Source organism: Lissotriton vulgaris, chromosome 2_1 (assembly GCF_964263255.1).
Source record: "Lissotriton vulgaris chromosome 2_1, aLisVul1.2, whole genome shotgun sequence".
Taxonomy (NCBI): Eukaryota; Metazoa; Chordata; class Amphibia; order Caudata; family Salamandridae; genus Lissotriton; species Lissotriton vulgaris.
Window position 1 is genome coordinate 1,839,069,567 of NC_141687.1, and position 19,236 is coordinate 1,839,088,802.

Sequence of the window (19,236 nt, forward strand, 5' to 3'; positions counted from 1 at the left end):
AAACCAATGAAATTCCACGTTATAGTTAGTTGGACTCACTATAACTTGCGCGTGTAATGCACTGCTGATGACATTACATATTACATCACTCATGACATGGTCAGTGACATCACTCATGACATCACTGATGACACCAACCAGTGAATGTGTGTCTTTCTGAAAAATAAACATGTTTTATATATGTATATGTAAAGGTCGAGGGAAGAATAAATGTTTAAATTATTGTCTTAATGAATGTTTTTTTTTTAAAGAAATGATTGGATAACTGGCTCATTAAGTGTATCTTAGTGAATACATATATTAGCGAGTAATGTTTAAATATTTAAATATATGTATCAGTGTTTCACTTTGTGAATAAGTGGCTGCATGGGTTGATGAGTACCTACATGTGTGTGTATATGGGTTATTAGATGTTTTTTTAGTATCAGTATGAGTGTCTCTATGGTTTGGTGGGGGTGTTACTTATCATATAGATCCATCAATGACTGACTCACTGTTTCTATGTTTTTTGAAGACAGCATATGTACAGGACTGTATGGGTGGATGAGTGTGTATATGTGTGTGTTAGTGAGTGAATGCCTGCCTCACTAGTGTCTTTATTAGTAACAAGATATGTTTTAATTTAGTATATGTGAGTATTGATATATATAAGTCAGTATATGTGAGACTAAGAGATAGAAAGAGTTCCTGTTTAAATAAGTATGTTGTAGTCTGGGCAGGGGGTTCGGGAACGCTTGGAGTGGTAACAAACTCCGGCTCAACAGACACTTGACCCGTATATCTCTTTAAACTAGGTTTTATTTTCAAAGTGCGTCTTGTGCGGAATGTCAGTCTTTCCCTTGCAAACTCTATCTTATCCGTGGTGGAGGTCTTCGGGGCACGCAGGGCAGGTGATAGGAAATAGTCCCGCTGTTCAGAGATGAGTGTCGGAGGAGGGGTGTCTTCTTGGAAGAGCCGGTGGGCGTCACTCTAGCAAGGTCCTCGACTAAGGCGTTGCTCTCCACGAAGAGTCCACATGTATGAAAGGAAATGGACAGAGGGACGCCGTTAGTCTTTGTATCTGATAAGCTTCGGCACCCAGGGGAACCCGTGGAAGTGAGGGATCTCGGTGTATCATACAAACACGCTAGTGACTCTGTGCTGAAACGTGGGGGGAACGAGTGAGGGGAAGAATGGGTAGGTGCAGTTCAAGTAGGTAACGGGATTAGGAGAGGGAACGGGAAATACAGAGGGAAGGTACACACAGGGGTTTTAACGCTATTCACACGGGGAACTTTTTCTCCCCACCCAAGCCGCCCAACGCCGCCGTACCTGGCTGAGCCACACTCCTCCCTCGGGAGCGTGGCACGGCGGAACACAGGGTCGTTGGCCTCCTGGCACTCCTTCTTCTTTTCGCCTCCCGTCTTCTCGCTCGTCTTCTTCTCCCGCTCGGTTCTCCTCGCGTCCTCCGTCTCCCGGTGCGCTGGTGACGTCACACGCCGCGTACAGGGCTTCCCCCGTTTTCAGCCATCCAGGATTGTCGACGTCAGAGGTAGGCGTGTCTTCCGGGAAGTCCTCATACGCCCACTTAAAGGGAACTGTGGACGATTCATCGAGTGTTTCCGCGTCCCAGGCCCCCCTCGTAGTAGAAGTCTGTGAAGTAGAAGGGGTACAATCAGGAATCCACCATTCCTCTTGGCAGCCCAACCCGACCCCGTTACACTGCTCCCCCCTAGGATTCTCCCGATCGGGGAGAATGGGGGTTCGTGATAGGAAGTCTGCATTGCCGTTATGTACTCCTTTCCTATGGACTAGGGTGAACGAGAAGGGTTGCAAGAACAGAAACCACCTCAATACCCTGGTGTTTTGTGACATGGTTCTCTGCATCCACTGTAGCGGAGCATGGTCCGAGAACAGTGTAAACGGCTTGCCCTCCAGGTAATACCGTAATTTGTCTACTGACCATCGGATCGCCAGGCACTCCTTTTCAATCGTGGGGTATTTACTTTCTCTAGGATGCAGTTTTCGACTGATGAAGAGAATGGGGTGTTCCAACCCGTCATCACCCGCTTGCGACAGCACTGCCCCAATCCCCACGTCAGAGGCATCAGTTGCCAGGGAGAAAGGTTTGTTAAAGTCCGGTGGTATCAACACAGGACTGGAGGTGATCGCTGTTTTCAACCGCTCAAAGGCTAAGCAGGCGTCTGTGGAAGGATTCTTCCCCAGGTTGTTTTTGGAATTGTTCTTTAGAAGGTCTGTTAAGGGAGCCGCGGTCTCTGCAAAGTTCATGATGAACCGTCGGTAATATCCAATCAGACCTAGGAATGCACGCAGTTCTTTTTTTGTGGTGGGGAAGGGGGTGTTGGTGATTGCTTTAATTTTCTCCTCCTGAGGAGCGATGACCCCCTCGCCCAGCATGAATCCCAAGTACTTTACCCTAGGAAAAGCAGCCCTCGATTTTTTTGCATTTACATGGAGGCCCGCATTTTGTAGGGCCCGTAAGATGTTGGTGAAATGGACAAGATGCTCCTTCCAGGTCTTACTAAAGATGACTATATCATCGAGGTACACGGAGCTGTACTTGGTGTGGGGAGCTAATACAGTGTTCATAAGCCTCTGAAAAGTTGCTGGGGCTCCGTGTAACCCGAAAGGTAACACCGTAAACTCAAATAAACCATCATCCGTGGCAAACGCTGTTTTATGCCTGTCTGTTTCACGCAGGGGTACTTGCCAGTAACCCTTAGTTAAGTCCAGCGTTGTGATATATCTGGCCTCTCCGATTCTCTCTATGAGTTCATCAACTCGTGGAATCGGAAAGGCATCAAAGGAAGAGATGGCATTTAGGGCGCGAAAATCCATACAAAACCGGGTGGACCCGTCCGGTTTTGGTACCATTACTATGGGGGACGCCCAGTTGCTGTGGGACGGCCGGATAACTCCTAACTGTAGCATGTCCAGGACCTCCTTTTTTACGTCGGCTCTCCTGGCCGCCGGAATGCGGTAGGCCCTTTGCTTCACTACCTTGCCGGGTTCAGTTTCTATACAGTGCTCGGCTAAATGAGTGCGACCTGGCACATCCGAAAACATAGGAGCGAACTGTTGTAAAGTTTGTGCTAGTTCCTCCTTTTCAATGTCTGTTAGTTCAGGATTGAGAGGTAGTTTATCGAGGGTAGAGCCTTCACTCCTCGATGGCAATGTTAAGTTTGCTGCTTTAGGTGGGGGACCTATCCATTTTTTTAACAGATTGATATGGAAAGTTTGTTGTCTTCCCGGTGTGATCTGAAGTCGATAGGTAGTTTTGCCTATGGTTTCTATGACCAGGTAGGGACCCTTCCATTCGCTTTTGAACTTTTGGCTTGATGAAGGAAGAAGCACTAGTGCCCAATCCCCCTTGTTCAACACCCGCCATTTCTTGCCTTTGTCGTACTGGTGTTTCTGATTCACCTGGGATCTTTCCAAGTTGGAATATGCCAGGTCCCTGAGTTTTCCCAGCCGGGATCTCAACTGATTGGTATACTCTAATAGTGACCTTTGTTCCACCTCCCCTTCTTTTTCCCAGGCCTCCTTCGTGATCTCTAATAGGGACCTGGGTTGGCGGCCATATAACAACTCAAAAGGGGAGTACCCCAAGCTGCTCTGAACTTGGGCCCTCAACACGTAGAGGGCCAACGGTAACAACTTGTCCCAGTCTTTGTTTTCGGCCGCCAACATTTTCTTTAATGTGGATTTGAGAGTGCGGTTGTATCTCTCAACTAATCCATCTGTTTGTGGATGATACGCCGAGGTGCGTATGTGTTTCAGTTCTAGAGTTTTACAAACCTCGGCCATCATTTTCGAGACAAAGGGGGTCCCCTGATCCGTGAGGATCTCTCTTGGAAACCCGACTCTTGAAAACAATTCGATCAATTTATCTGCCACATTCCTGGTTGTCGGAGCACTAAGAGCAAAGGCTTCAGGAAATCTGGTGTTATAATCGACGATAACAAGGGCATATGTGTGTCCTCTGGAGGTACGGGGCAGGGGGCCAATGAGGTCCATGCCCACCCTTTCGAAAGGGTTGCCTATAATGGGTAGTGGTTGAAGGGGTACTGCCGGGGGTCTACTCATGTTTTTCTTTTGGCATACCTCACACTGCCGGCAATACTCTTCGGAGTTTTTATAAATGCCAGGCCAAAAGAACAGCCTTGTGATATTTTGTAGAGTCTTCTCAGCCCCGCTGTGTCCTGCCGTTAGGTGGGTGTGGGCATAGAACAGAATTTGGTCTCTAAATTCCTTCGGGACTACCAGCTGTGGGGAATCCCCTACTTTCCCTTCCCTATACAGCAGATCATTAATGATCTTGAATCTGGGATAACCAGGTGAAGGTGTGGTTTCATTGATATGGGCTGCTTCCCATGCATTCAGGAGTGTAGGGTCATTACTCTGGGCAAACTTAAAACTCCGGTCTGTCTCCCAGGGTTCGGTGGATAACAACGCTTCTCTAGGTAGTTCTAACTGTTTGCGGAAGAGATTCAAAAAATCAGGGTTATCCAACCCCAAGATTAGGTCTTCAGGTAAGGACTCCACCACCCCTACCTTCACTCTGCAAGGTTCACCACCCAAGGGCCTAAGAGTAAGATGAGCTACTGGGTACGGTTTTACGTCACCATGCACACATCTAATGTGTACTGTCAGGTCAGGGCCCACCTGGGAGGGCAGTACGTGTAGTTTTTTTATGACAGATTGTTTGCACCCGGAGTCAAGGAGAGCTTTTATGCATTTACTGTTCACTATTACCCTTGCGTAGAAGGAAGGTCCCATCTCCGCTGTGTACATCACGGCCTTTGGTATATAACCGACCTCCATAGGCTCCTCAGTTGTTCTTTTCCGGGGACACATTCTAGCTATGTGGCCCCACTCTCCACAGTCAAAACACTGAGGACCTCTTTGGGTAGGAGGCTCATATCTTATGGGGCGAGGTTTCCACTGTTCTGGTGCTGGTTTTGGTTTTTTTTCCGGTTTTGCCACCCCCACAGGTCCTTTGTTGCCTTTGTCCATATCCCATGGCAAGGCTCGGGGCATCGCTCTATTGTAGTTTGAAGCCATCTCTATGGCCTGTTCAGCGGTGAGGCCTGAATGTTGTCTGAGCCACCGCTGAGTGCCATATGGCAAGGCTTCCATGAACTGTTCCAGGTATATGCTGGACATGACTTCCTCTTTGCTCCTACTTTCAGGCTTCAACCACTTGTCGGCGGCCATTTTTAACCGCAAGTATAAGGTCTTGGGATGTTCCCCTGCTACCCCTCTTTCTTTTCTAAATCGCAGTCTATAGGCCTCTGCGTCCAACCCCAGATGGTCTAGGATGACTGCTTTGATGGTCGCATACGGAGTTACTCCCGCGTGATTGGCCACTTGGTACGCAGCTTGTGCTTCACCTGACAGTAGTGGTGCCAAAAAGAATGGCCATTTTTCCTCGGGCCAACCACATGCTCTGGCTGCTCGTTCAAAGTTTAGAAGGAACGCGTCGGGATCCTCTCCTGGCACGTATTTCTGCAACTGCATTCCGGACGGATGTGGCCCAAATCCCCTTCGCTCTGTTGTGGGAGGTACCCCGGGGTTCTGGGCTACCTTGTGTAATCCCTCGAGTTGGGCCGTAATGGAATTTTTAAACATGTCCCTGTCAGCATCCGCAGCCGACATTTGTTGGCTGATAGCCCATTCCAACTTCTGTTGGCCTTCAATGAGTTGTTGCACCACTTGTTCCATGTCTGCTGTTTGTGTGGAGGGGTGAAATCCCACTTCTGACACCAATGTAGTCTGGGCAGGGGGTTCGGGAACGCTTGGAGTGGTAACAAACTCCGGCTCAACAGACACTTGACCCGTATATCTCTTTAAACTAGGTTTTATTTTCAAAGTGCGTCTTGTGCGGAATGTCAGTCTTTCCCTTGCAAACTCTATCTTATCCGTGGTGGAGGTCTTCGGGGCACGCAGGGCAGGTGATAGGAAATAGTCCCGCTGTTCAGAGATGAGTGTCGGAGGAGGGGTGTCTTCTTGGAAGAGCCGGTGGGCGTCACTCTAGCAAGGTCCTCGACTAAGGCGTTGCTCTCCACGAAGAGTCCACATGTAAGAAAGGAAATGGACAGAGGGACGCCGTTAGTCTTTGTATCTGATAAGCTTCGGCACCCAGGGGAACCCGTGGAAGTGAGGGATCTCGGTGTATCATACAAACACGCTAGTGACTCTGTGCTGAAACGTGGGGGGAACGAGTGAGGGGAAGAATGGGTAGGTGCAGTTCAAGTAGGTAACGGGATTAGGAGAGGGAACGGGAAATACAGAGGGAAGGTACACACAGGGGTTTTAACGCTATTCACACGGGGAACTTTTTCTCCCCACCCAAGCCGCCCAACGCCGCCGTACCTGGCTGAGCCACACTCCTCCCTCGGGAGCGTGGCACGGCGGAACACAGGGTCGTTGGCCTCCTGGCACTCCTTCTTCTTTTCGCCTCCCGTCTTCTCGCTCGTCTTCTTCTCCCGCTCGGTTCTCCTCGCGTCCTCCGTCTCCCGGTGCGCTGGTGACGTCACACGCCGCGTACAGGGCTTCCCCCGTTTTCAGCCATCCAGGATTGTCGACGTCAGAGGTAGGCGTGTCTTCCGGGAAGTCCTCATACGCCCACTTAAAGGGAACTGTGGACGATTCATCGAGTGTTTCCGCGTCCCAGGCCCCCCTCGTAGTAGAAGTCTGTGAAGTAGAAGGGGTACAATCAGGAATCCACCATTCCTCTTGGCAGCCCAACCCGACCCCGTTACATATGTGTTTCTATAAGTGATTGTTTAAGAGAGTAAGTATGTATAAGTTTCCTTAGAAGTAACGTGGTAGTGTGTGTATAGTTGTATATGCAAATTAATGGATGTTCAATAGTTTATTTGCATGTGTGAGTATGTGTGTGAGTAACTTTTGGATGACTGTCGGTGTGTAACAGGATGTATAGGTGTATCACTACATATGATGAGTGAGTATATGTATGAGTGACTATATAGAACTGTTGGTGAATGAGAGTATGTGTATATAGATGGTGGAATTACTGAATTGGTTGTTGTAACTGGTATGGGTATCTCCATTTTTTTGGAAATGTTAATTTCTATTTTCCAATATGTGTTTTAAGGGTTACATTACACTTAAAGGAGGTCTGTCATCAGTGATGTCATGAGTGATGTCACTGACCATGTCATGAGTGATGTAATATGTAATGTCATCAGCAGTGCATTACACGCGCAAGTTATAGTGAGTCCAACTAACTATAACGTGGAATTTCATTGGTTTTATGTCAGTAACATTTCCAGCTAACTATAACTGTTGTCAAACCTATGGTTTTTTCTGTGAATTTCATAGGTTTTTCAAATGCTATTTCCTAACTATAACGTGTGTAAAACCTATGGTTTTTTCAGTGAATTTCATAGGTTTTTTGAATGCTAGTTCCTAAGTATGAAATCACGTTCGTAACTAGATAGTGTCACCGCCTACACGTCCTAAGAAGCGCATGTAAAGTCATGTGACTTGAAAACAACACTTGCAATTGGTTCTTAGTAGTTTCTGTTCTGGAATTTACACGAAGCACTCCACCCACTTTCCTCACAATCTTTTCTACTCTCAAGAGACAACAACGTCGAGCATCTTCCGGAAAACTTTGCTGAAATGGCTGCCCTTCCGCATTCATCTTCCGAATCTGAAGGAAATGAGCGACCACCGTTAAGAAGAAAAAAGGAATCTTTCATTTGGCAATTTTTTACTTATCCTGAAGATCAAAAGAAAGTGAATGCGCCAAAAGTAACCTGCACGATATGCAATTCGGAGCTCTCAAGGGGAAATCCAGATACAAAATATTCCTTTTCTATACACACCATGCAGCGGCATGTTAAACAAAGGCACCCTGAGCATTATGCAAAAGCATCGACAAGAGCCCTGGCCACGCTATTACCATCAGAGGTGGCCAGCACATCTTCTGGTGGACGACCTGTATCTCCATCGAGTGCTGAGATGGACTTGAGACCATATCTTGCGAAGGTGCATATGCAATGCAACAAGTGTGGAAAAATTCTTTTGTATGGAGAGCAGAGCCTCGTTCTTATTAAACTGAAAATTGAAAGTCACAAATGCCCCAAGAAAAGATAAATTTCTTCACTTCATTTTCATAGTATTACATACTGAAAAATGACGTAGCAACTTTAAAAAATCGAAAGCATCATAACACTTGTTTCCAAAAAAAAAAAACTAACTCTTTCTACCAAAACGTGCTCCAAGAGCATATTGTGAGATGGTTTTTCGCCGCTTTATTTTAGTGCGAGACCGGGTGCGCGCACCCTCCTATCGCGTACAGGACCTGACACTTGCATGTGAAGTCATGTGACTTCAAAACAACACTTCTAATTGGTTCTTGGTAGTTTCTATTCTGGAATTTACACGCAGCACTCCACCCACTTCCATCACTTTCTTTTCTACTCTCAAGAGAGAACAACGTCGAACATCTTCCCGAAGACTTCGCTGCAATGGCTACCGTTCCGCATTCATCTTCCGAATCTGAAGGAAATGAGCGACCACCTTTGAGAAGAAAAACGGAGGCCACGCTATTACCATCAGAAGTAATCAGCACATCTTCCGGTGGACGACCTGTACCTCCATCGAGTGCTGAAATGGACTTGAAACCATATCTGGCGAACGTGCACATGAAATGCACGAACTGTGGAAAACTTCTTGTATACGGAGAGCAAAGCTTTATTCTAATTAAACACAACACTGAGAGTCATAAATGCTCCAAGAAAAGTTAAATTTCTTCACTTTATTTGGATAGTATGACATACTGAAAAATGTCGTAGCAACTTTAAGAAATCAAAAGCATCATAACACTTGTTTCCAAAAAAAAAAAAAAAGTTCTTTTCAGAACTAACTCTTTCTACTAAAACGTGCTCCAAGAGCATATTATGAGATGTTTTTTCGCCGCTTTCATTTAGTGCGCGTCCGGGTGCGCGCACCCACCTATCGCGTACAGGCGTCGAGACACGCATGTGCAGTCATGTGACTTTAAAAAAACACTTCCAATTGGTTCTTACTAGTTTCTATTCTGCAATTTACACGGAACACTCCACCCACTTCCCTGGAAAACCAGTTTATCGAAAAACTTTTAAAGCCTCCTCTTATGAAAAATTCGACATCGTTCACATAGCAGAGTAGTAAATAGCACTATATACACTCCGTCCCTTAATTATAAGAGACTTATTGCTATGTGAGAACAACTTTTGTTTTCACGTGATAATGTGAAATGCTGAGCCTGTTACAGAATTTTCTTTCACATATATGTTACTATTCTCCTTCGAGCACTAACACAGTAGAAAATACCACCAATAGCGGTGATATTTTTTACACCGAGAACGGGCGATTAGTATCGCTGAGAGCCCTTACAATTATAAAGTTTTATTTCCTAAGTCTCTGATCTCCAACTGTGCAACGTGGCTCCCCTGTGTCGTAATGAGGTCCATAGACAAAAACTACAGGGCCAGCATTATACACATGCACAGAACCACAAAACCACAAGAGCCACCATGTTAATATATATCCTTAATATAATAAACCTCTGAGAATAAATACATATTTCCGTGGCACCCCATAACAGAAATTTGGCGTCCTCTGACTCTGCTCCATTACCAAACACCCTAACCCCCGCCCCCCTCACTCTTCACTAAACTCCGCACTCCACCCCACCCGGACCCCCTATTACAAACCCCCAACCTACCCTCCCTGCCCAAGCCCACCATGAACCTCAAACCGCCCCTGGAAAACTTATAAGACACAGGATTACTAAAACTCAAAGAATAGGCAACAGGCAGATAATCTAAATAGTACATAAAGGCACATATTTTTTCCATAATACTATTGAAAAACATGTTCTATTTTTTATAAATCTATCATGCATCTGACCCTCTAGAACCGCTTTCAAAACGTGAACTATAAACCTCTACATTTCATTTTCAAACCATACACTTTCAATTACATTATTTTTTTTTTTACAATTCATGTAATGTTACACACCTTTTCTAAAATACACCAGTCCCTGTTATTTATAAGGATTTATTTTCAGTCTTCATCAGTGACACTTTCTTAACATATAATGAAAATCACTGTAACTTTTTAAACGACAATGCTAACGCGGTAAAAATAACCCTCCATTTGCTTTCCTTTAAGAATGCAGACTATCTACCCCACGCATGCGTTTCTTGATATTTGCATTTGGCAGCGAATACCGACCTTGAATCGGAAGACATGAACAAGAGCTCCATTGTCACATTTAAAACTTAACGTAGCATCTGCTCACACATATATCTTTCACTTAGCTAACATTCACAGAAAACAGCATTGATGTAAAAAAAAGTGACCTTCAAGAAAAGCTACTTTTTTGATAACTACTAAGCAATATTTAAGTGACTAGACTCCTAGAAAATGTATCAAGTCATTCTGCTCCTCTCCACTGCATAGCCGGTGACCTAATTCTGTGGAGTTGCTATACAACCGGCAGTGCTGCGCCGTTTCCTTTACCATCTTGGGAAATTCAAAATGGATGTCCCTCCTGCCTTCGCAAACGAGCCGGACCACTTAGAACTATTTCGACAGAGAATACTTCTGTACTACGGCACCTTAGCACTCTCAACTTTGAATACTTGATATTGATTATCATTTCGATATTCGTATTTCACCTGTGTGCAGCCTGTATTTCATTGCCTGAGCTGTGATTTCACGTGGGCCCTGGATTTATGTCTCTGCAATTTGGTACCTCCTGAACCGAATTACAATCACCTAATGAATCCGTTACTTGATCATGAACAGCTTTGTTACAACGGAGGGTTTATGGCCTTTGCAGCGATACAAGGAGTTCTGGGTCATTGGAATATATTCGCAGCGGCGCAAGATTTCCTAACAGAGAGCTACATCGAAAACCCACCGAGCTGCCCAATGATGGTAAAAGACGCTCCAATAATGACAGATCATGAATGCTCCTTTGATCTTCTCAATTGGATGGCTGACATGTTTTCAGATGATAACAGTGATTTCCTGTTAGAAGCACTTGCCGCCTACTTTGCCTACACAATGGACGGTTAACTCTTTCCTAACAGAGAACTACATCGAAAACCCACCGAGCTGCCCTTTGATAATAAAAGAAGCTCCGATTTTAACAGATCATGAGTACTGCTTTACTCTTTTCCATTGGATAGCTGACATACTTTCAAATGATAAAAGTGATTTCCTGTTACAAGCAGAACCTACCTATTTTGCCTAAACAATGCTTCAATAACTCTTATATAAGCCATTGACGTCCTCATTTCCTTTTGCTTCCCTATATTCTTCACGTTATTTTCCATATTTTCTCTTGAAGAACAGACCTATTGGCTTTACTAACAGTGGACATTATGATTTCGTGCTGGTTAAATTTTGGTCTTTTATGTGGACTACATTTGTTTCTTCAGCTACTCGATGTTCAACTTTATTTTTTTACAGTCTAATCTCAACAATTCTATTGCATATCTTATCTAAGGTTATTTCAAACGTTCTCGATGCAAAACTCGCTAATATATGCTACATGTGCCCTAATTAATGTGTAAATTTTAAACGAGTTTTTTATAACTGTAAACGCCATTTCGCATCTCGACTGCTTATTTTCGCCTCACACGCCTCTACTCCTTTAATTTCCTATAAAATTATGTTTTTAAAATACTTTACAGAAAAATATGTTCTTTCAATAATATTTCCATTATTACTTGTGCTGTATTTCAAATGCAATACTACAACCTTCAAAAGATATCTCATACAGTAGTTCTCCTCAATAGTGATTCACGCAGCATCCAACAGATTACATACATGCACCTCTCACCATTTTATCGCTTTTGGCGCCTTTTTTTCCCCTCACACACTGACATAACACAAACTTGATAGTGCTTCGTATGTAGACAGCTGATTGATAAAGTAATGATGTATAACCACTTGCATTTTCATATATCGTTCCCTAACTGAAAGGCCAGAGACCTTCTTCCATTTATTAAAATATGATATACTTCCTTATAAAAGTGTACAATGTTTTTTTCTAACTATATTCATTTTTCTTCAACTATAGCGTTTGTATTCCATGTACTACTGACAATACCAATTACTGTGTTTTTTGCAATTTCTGTACTCATATTACATAATGATTTGCCTTTAAAACAGTACATTTCTAAATAAACATTTCAAATATTCACGGTTTCTCTTTTAATCCATAATCTCAACTGAAATGATTTCATATTGAAAAACTATTCATGGGTTCCACATAACCTTAACTGTAGTCACTGAGGACCTTATTTATGAAGACATTCCGCCGCCGGTGCCTCATTTTTTAAAATGTGAAAAACTGACGCACCGGTGGCGCAAGGCCTTCATAAATAAAGTCCTGAATGTTTTCTTTTCCCGACCTCACTTACTGATACTAGAACCTGCAAGCCAATTACGGCCCGTGAACTCTTTCTTAGTAGGTCGCGCACCGTACAGACAGTTATACCACTGTTAAAAAAAATTTTTTACTGTTACTAAGCACCGCCACAGTTCCGCTTCACTTAAACTTAATCACTGCTCCCACGCTTCTACAGGCCAGACGCTATGTCGTATTTCTCTCCTTATCACCCTTTCATCTCCACAATCACAAACAGTTCTCCGCCAGCCACCAGAGAACAGAGTCAGATGCAGAGGCACCAAAGAGTGAACCCATCACCAACTGCCATCTCCGGCTGTTTCCATGGTAACACCTCATTCTGCACCTTGCTGAAGGCACAGGTCAAAAGTTTATGTCTCAACGTTCTACAGCAAACTAAGAAGACTGTTTTCCCTCCAGAAACACCTGCCAATCCACAACTCTGTTACATGTCTTTTTTTTTCACACCCAATAGTACTTTTCGTTTAACATAAACATTAACATGCAACGTACTGTTCAATGTCCACTTATTACAATCAACCAATCATTTTTATTTTTTTAACCACACCCAGCCTCTTCCTTTTTCTTTATTTAGAATTTCAACTTCTAACTACCATTCCACTTCCAGAACCGATCGGAGGACGACTACAAATCCCTTGAAAATGAAGGTCTGGCTAATAGGACACAGTTATATTCACTGGAGTGAAAAATATGCAGTAAGCAGACGAATTTGCAACCTCGGCTTACCAAATGTACACATAACATGGATTGCCAAAAGAGGATTGAAATGTCACCAATTGATTCCATTGGGGAAAACTTTTATGCATCTCCCAGAACCAGACCTTATAATTGTGCACTGTGGTGGGAACGATCTAGGCACAATCACTGGGGTAGGTCTGGAAATGCTTCTAAAAGACACCTTTCGACAATTGATGACACTTTTTCCTCGATCTGCCTTGGTATATTCCAATATATGCCGAAGACAGAAATGGAATTGGTCCAATCAACATTGTGCACAATTTGAGAAAGCAAGGAGACATGTAAATAAATCTGTTTTTGCGTTCCTCAGAGATTATAGCATGGGTTCTATTTACCACAACAACTTGCGATACCACATACAAGACGTCTATAGGAGAGACGGTGTTCATTTCACGAATGAGGGAAACAGAATCTTCCTCTGCAACATCAGGCTCTGCATTGGTACTTACTTATAAATGCAGAAAACACTCAATTAACACAATGGCTCTTTTCAGAGCCACCTTATATCTAAGCACTCAAACTTCTGATTTATCTCCATTTTCACACTCTTGTAAATAGGTGTGCGCGACCGGGTGCGCGCACCCCGTATTTTTTTTCGGGAAAAAATTATATCTTTTTGCGTTTAAGGGCCTTACTGCACACCCCGAGAAAACCTACGCAGCAAAACAATCTCTACCTTCTCCCCTTTCCATGTTTCAACGCTTTGAAATGAACAATATATTTACTCGCAGTGACAAAATGGCGGACAAAACTTCCTGATTTCCTTCGAATCGAACGTTAACAGACGTCACGCAGCAAAAAAAAATTCTGCTCACGCGCAGCCGCTTGAGTGAGCGCACGCGTGCGCGCCTATAGATATATAATTGACTTTAACTTTAATTTTCTCAACAACTACTGAACGGATTTACACCATTCCAAAAAAAGCGTAATCTGCGAACTGGACTCTACAGTTTTGCCAAATTTCTTATAAATCCATTCAGCCGTTCGACCTGCAGCCGAGTCTAAAGGTCCTATGGAAAATAACATGCAGAAAACACGTTTTGGGACCCCCCTTATATCTCAGCCCCCACTTGACCAATCCCCCCCAAACTTTCAGGGAAGGAGCGCAGCGGACCGAGCCATCTTCTTTGAGAAATTCGCTAAGATTCTTCAACCAGGGCCAAAGTTATTCCAAATAGAATGTTGAGGATTTCCTATGGAAAACAATCCTAACTATAACTACCTACTGGCGACCGCCAGTAGGTAATATATATATATATATATATATATATATATATATATATATATATATATATATATATATATATATATATATAATGTTGTGTGTATTTTTTAGCATGATTTTTCTAATAATGGATGTGAACAACGTTTTTTGTTCTTTTGAGTTGGTGCTTGTATTCCACAGATTCCGCTCTAGTACAAGCCAATGTTTGTAAAGATATCTTTCTGATTCTGAGGTGAACAAATACTTGGTATTAACTCTGCCCAAAATAAAAATGCATCATGAATTAATCTGCTTCTCTAGACCTTCCTCAGACCGAGGTGAATCTCTCTCCATCCTTGTGTCAGTGACATAAAATGTTTACACCAATGAACTGAAAAATAATCCTGAGATGTCTCTGATCTAAGTGATTGTCAAGTTCTCTTAGCCTAAATAATGTGTGTCTCATAACTCTTTGTAATGCCCTCTTACCGGTCCCTCGAGGTCATTCTTGTACATGATAACCTTATTAATCAGGTGGAGTCAGTACTTGTTATTGACTAAATGCCATTGATTTAAAGTACATTTCCTTCGAAGTAAGCTTCACCTGCATATTATTTTCTCCGGCAGTCATTAGCCATGAAGATACAGAGCAGCTCCTTCACTTCACTGTTTACCTCTATGCCTTGACAGCGCAGTATTAAAAAAAGAGAACTAAACCATACTATAGGCTTATAAGAAAGGAGCTAATAAGTGTCAACATTAGAATTGAAGTCTGTGATTCCTGCGGCAACGGTCAAAAGAAGTGCTTAATTGCTGGTTAACGTGATACTGAGCCTTCAACCACTCAAGTGGCATGCTTCATGGTTAGGCTTTCTCCTAACCCTATTACTGGGTGTTATTGATGAGGTAAGCTCCTCATCTGGAAGGGAGCTCTTTGTAGATGGTTCTATGTAAATAGCAGATTAACCTGTTGGTTAATTGGTACGCTTGTTGATATTCCACCTAGAATCTTCAAGGATAGATTAGCGAGGAAGGATCCTTAAATTGCCCCACTGTATTCTAATCCTTATGTGTTGCTGTCTCCTTGTTGCGAAGTTAAAAAGAACTTTCATTGCCATGCTTCTTTCTTCCTATGACCCATAATGTTTCTGTGGTATCCTGGCGCCACACCTGCTTTAACAACCTGTAGGGTGTGGTGTCTGAAATTGTGTTGATTTGCGATGTTTGAAGGGTTCTGAGGATGACTCCCCCTTTATACTTATTCTAGTGTATTGAAGAGACCCTGCTCTCTCAGGGTCTGGTGTTATAAAGATATAATTCAGAACACACAAGCATGGGTAAGCATGCAGGCAGCTATATGGGCAAACTGGCTAGCTTGAACCTTGTCTCTTGTTTGTATTATCTTACACTTAGGTGCACAGACGAAAGCCAACAGTGGTTTTAGTCTAAGTTTTAATGTCTTCATTATTTCAAATGCCCCTTCCCGCATGCTGAGACACACACTTCACACCATGCAGTGGGAGTGTATTACGAGGAAGCGATAGCTCATCTAAAAATGTATCCACGATGCCCCATTGTCACGCAGTCTCTCTGAAAGAAAAAAAAATGGTGTTCTGTCTATGAATAAAGATATTCACCACTCACCCAACCCCTGTAGCGGTACAACCTCCTGGGGAGATTGTTTTTCTTCCAAGCACAGTTTTAATATGCTAAACGATTATAAAAATGTTATGGTATGTTAGAGGTTTGTAGAGCACCTAGTTACTTCAGACGGAGTTTCCCAGCACTAGGATTTCCATACAGAAGCCTCAAAACCCTGCCCTCAACTCATTTACAGTTTCAGTTTTGCCTAAAAAGACAAGTCTTCCATTTTTTCCAGACCAAAACTACGGTCCTTTCCATTCTCAAGTCCAAGGGCATAGAGTTCCAAAGCCTAGCTGCCAAGAACCTAAAGGAGCTACCACCAATGCATGTTCGTTTTACCCTGGGGATCACTCTCAAAGCAGTTCCTGAAGTTCTAATGCCTATTAGGAAGATAGGATTTAATCAGGGAAGGAGGTAGTGAGGGCCTTTCTAATTGAGGAGTTTGTGGCTTTGAAAGATACTTTGTGCTTAATGGAATGCTAATGGAGCTTTGCAAATGCTGTGCCCATGGGAGAGTGTCTCGGAGTGCTCAGTAACAACCGGGCAGCAGCATATTGCACCCTTTGGAGCATTCTCAGCCTGCCTTAGTGACCCCCAAATAAAGTATTTTGCAGTAGTCCAGTTGGGACACCAAAAGGGCTTGGACTACAGTCTTCTTTGTTGAATCAGGAAGAAGTCACAAGATTTGCGGGAGCATCTTAAGTACTACAAAGCAGGTGCAGACAGTAGTAGAGATCTGGCTGTCAAAAGATAAGGTGGAGTGGAACAGGAAGTCAAGGTTTTTTAACTTTGATTTAGGGACAGTTGTGAAGCCCAGTTCCCTAGGCCACAACGCAGAGGACCATATTGAAGTTTGTTTCCCTTCCACCAAGACTTCCTTTTTTCCAGCATTAAATCTCAGGCAGCTAGAGTCCATCCATTTGGCCAGATCTACTAGACGAGCCATGAAATTTGCTGCAGCACTGCCATCATCCTGTGATAAGGTGATGATATGCTGAGTATTGTCAGCATAAGACGCGATCCAGACGCCATGGTGCTCGATCATGTCCACCAACGGGTGCATATACAAATTGAATAGGGTCAGACTCCACGGGGAGCCCTGTGGCACTCCCTGCTGCAGGGGTAAGACTTCCGATGTACAGGGATTCTGGAAAACTTAAAAGGTGCGATTTTGAAGAAATTCTGCAAACCAGTCAAGGGCAGGTCTCCCAGTACCTTGCTTCCATAGTCATTCTAATAATAGGACATGGAACACAGTGTCAAAGGCTGCACTTAGATCCAGCATGACTAGGGCAGCTGCCTTGCCGTCATCAGAAGTAAGACGAAGGGATTCAAGAGAGCAGATTCAGTGCTGAAATGAGGTCTGAAACTGGACTGGGTCTTATGAAGGGGTTCTTTCTCATCTATGAACTTAATCAGCTGCTGGTTCACATGTTTTTCCACAATTTTTGCGAGAAAGGTAGCATAGATATCGGTCTAATGTTCCCTTTTTTTGATGGATCTAACAAGGGCTTCTTTAGAAGGGGGATGTGTTTCCAGTCTGATGGTACACGACCAGTTGATATGTACAGATTGAGCAAGTTGCATAGCATAGGTGCCATGGGCACCCTGCCCCGCTCCAACATCGCTGGTGAGGCTGGGTCAAGTGAAGATCCTGATTTTTCTTTAGCAAAGAGGGCACAAGTCTCAGCTACTGATATAATGTCTATGCTTAGAAAGCCTTCTGAGGAAGTAGGTGGTCACTGTCTGGGAAAAGGAAATTGATATTGCCTAGCATTTTCCGAAAAAGAAGCCTAATTGGTGGCACACTTAAAAAAAAACTGTGTGCGATCGGATTGCAGTTATTGATCGTAGGGGTCATAACAGCTGAGATACGTTCTAAAGAAGTGAGAGATTTAACTTATCTAAAAATCTCACAAAAGGAGTTTTTGGCCCCCTGAATCTATTTAGCAAAGAAAAGGGTCCGCGTGCATCTAATTTGTCTGTGATACTCCTTCAGCACGTTAAAGTAAGTAGTTTTATCAGTAGGAATATTAACTCTTGTGCCGCTCGCTTTGAGGTTTGAAGTGAGAGAACTCTGTCCGTCGCTACAGGAGTAGCTCATCTCTGTTCCTGCCCTTGTTGTTGCCAGCGTGAGGAGTTGAAGACCAGCGAGGCCGCAGAGGAGGTGAGAGGCGCGGTTCCGGGACTGCGAGGAGCAGCATTCAATATCATCAGCTGTCTCCTCTTCCCGTGTGAGCCGCGCCCCGTCCCAGTGCCACGCCCACATCAAAGCGCTTTTAACCTCTCGCGGCCCCCGCTTCGCGGGCGCCGCTCGCTTTGAGGTTTGAAGTGAGAGAACTCTGTCCGTCGCTACAGGAGTAGCTCATCTCTGTTCCTGCCCTTGTTGTTGCCAGCGTGAGGAGTTGAAGACCAGCGAAGCCACAGAGGAAGTGAGAGGCGCGGTTCCGGGACTGCGAGGAGCAGCATTCAATATCATCAGCTGTCTCCTCTTCCCGTGTGAGCCGCGCCTCCTCCCAGTGCCACGCCCATATCAATCAAAGCGCTTTTAACCTCTCGCGGCCCCCGCTTCGCGGGAGCTGCTCGCTTTGAGGTTTGAAGTGAGAGAACTCTGTCCGTCGCTACAGGAGTAGCTCATCTCTGTTCCTGCCCTTGTTGCCAGCGTGAGGAGTTGAAGACCAGCGAGGCCGCAGAGGAGGTGAGAGGCGCGGTTCCGGGACTGCGAGGAGCAGCATTCAATATCATCAGCTGTCTCCTCTTCCCGTGTGAGCCGCGCCCCCTCCCAGTGCCACCCCCCCTCTCACCCAACAGGAACATAAGCAAGTTCAGTTACGCGCAACGCGGGACGCGCGCGGGTCTTAGCCCGGGGCGAAGCCCGGGCCAAGGGCGGGCCCGTTGTTGCCCGTTGGTGACCGGTAGAGACCGGGCCCGGGCCACCCCCTTTGGTTTCCAACAGCTATCAAATCGTCTCACCCCAGAGTCTATATACCCGTAGCATATTTCTACCATGCCTACCAGAACCAGAAGTAACGCCAAAACCAAATCCAAGAACGCCCAAGCTGTAGCTCAAATAACCGGACCAATCGATCTTTTTATTTCGCGGACCCATGAGGTAATCAACCAGAGTATCTCTCTTCTCGAAAAAAGAGTGTCACAGGACCTTATGAATGCAAAACGCTCGTCCTTG

At 44.3% G+C, this 19,236-nt stretch overlaps 1 protein-coding gene across 1 annotated transcript in view; it reads left to right on the forward strand.

Annotated features, from left to right (window-relative positions):
* MAP2K1 (mitogen-activated protein kinase kinase 1) overlaps positions 1–19,236 on the forward strand; it is a 134,215-nt gene that overhangs the window by 74,404 nt on the left and 40,575 nt on the right. The window lies entirely within an intron of this gene.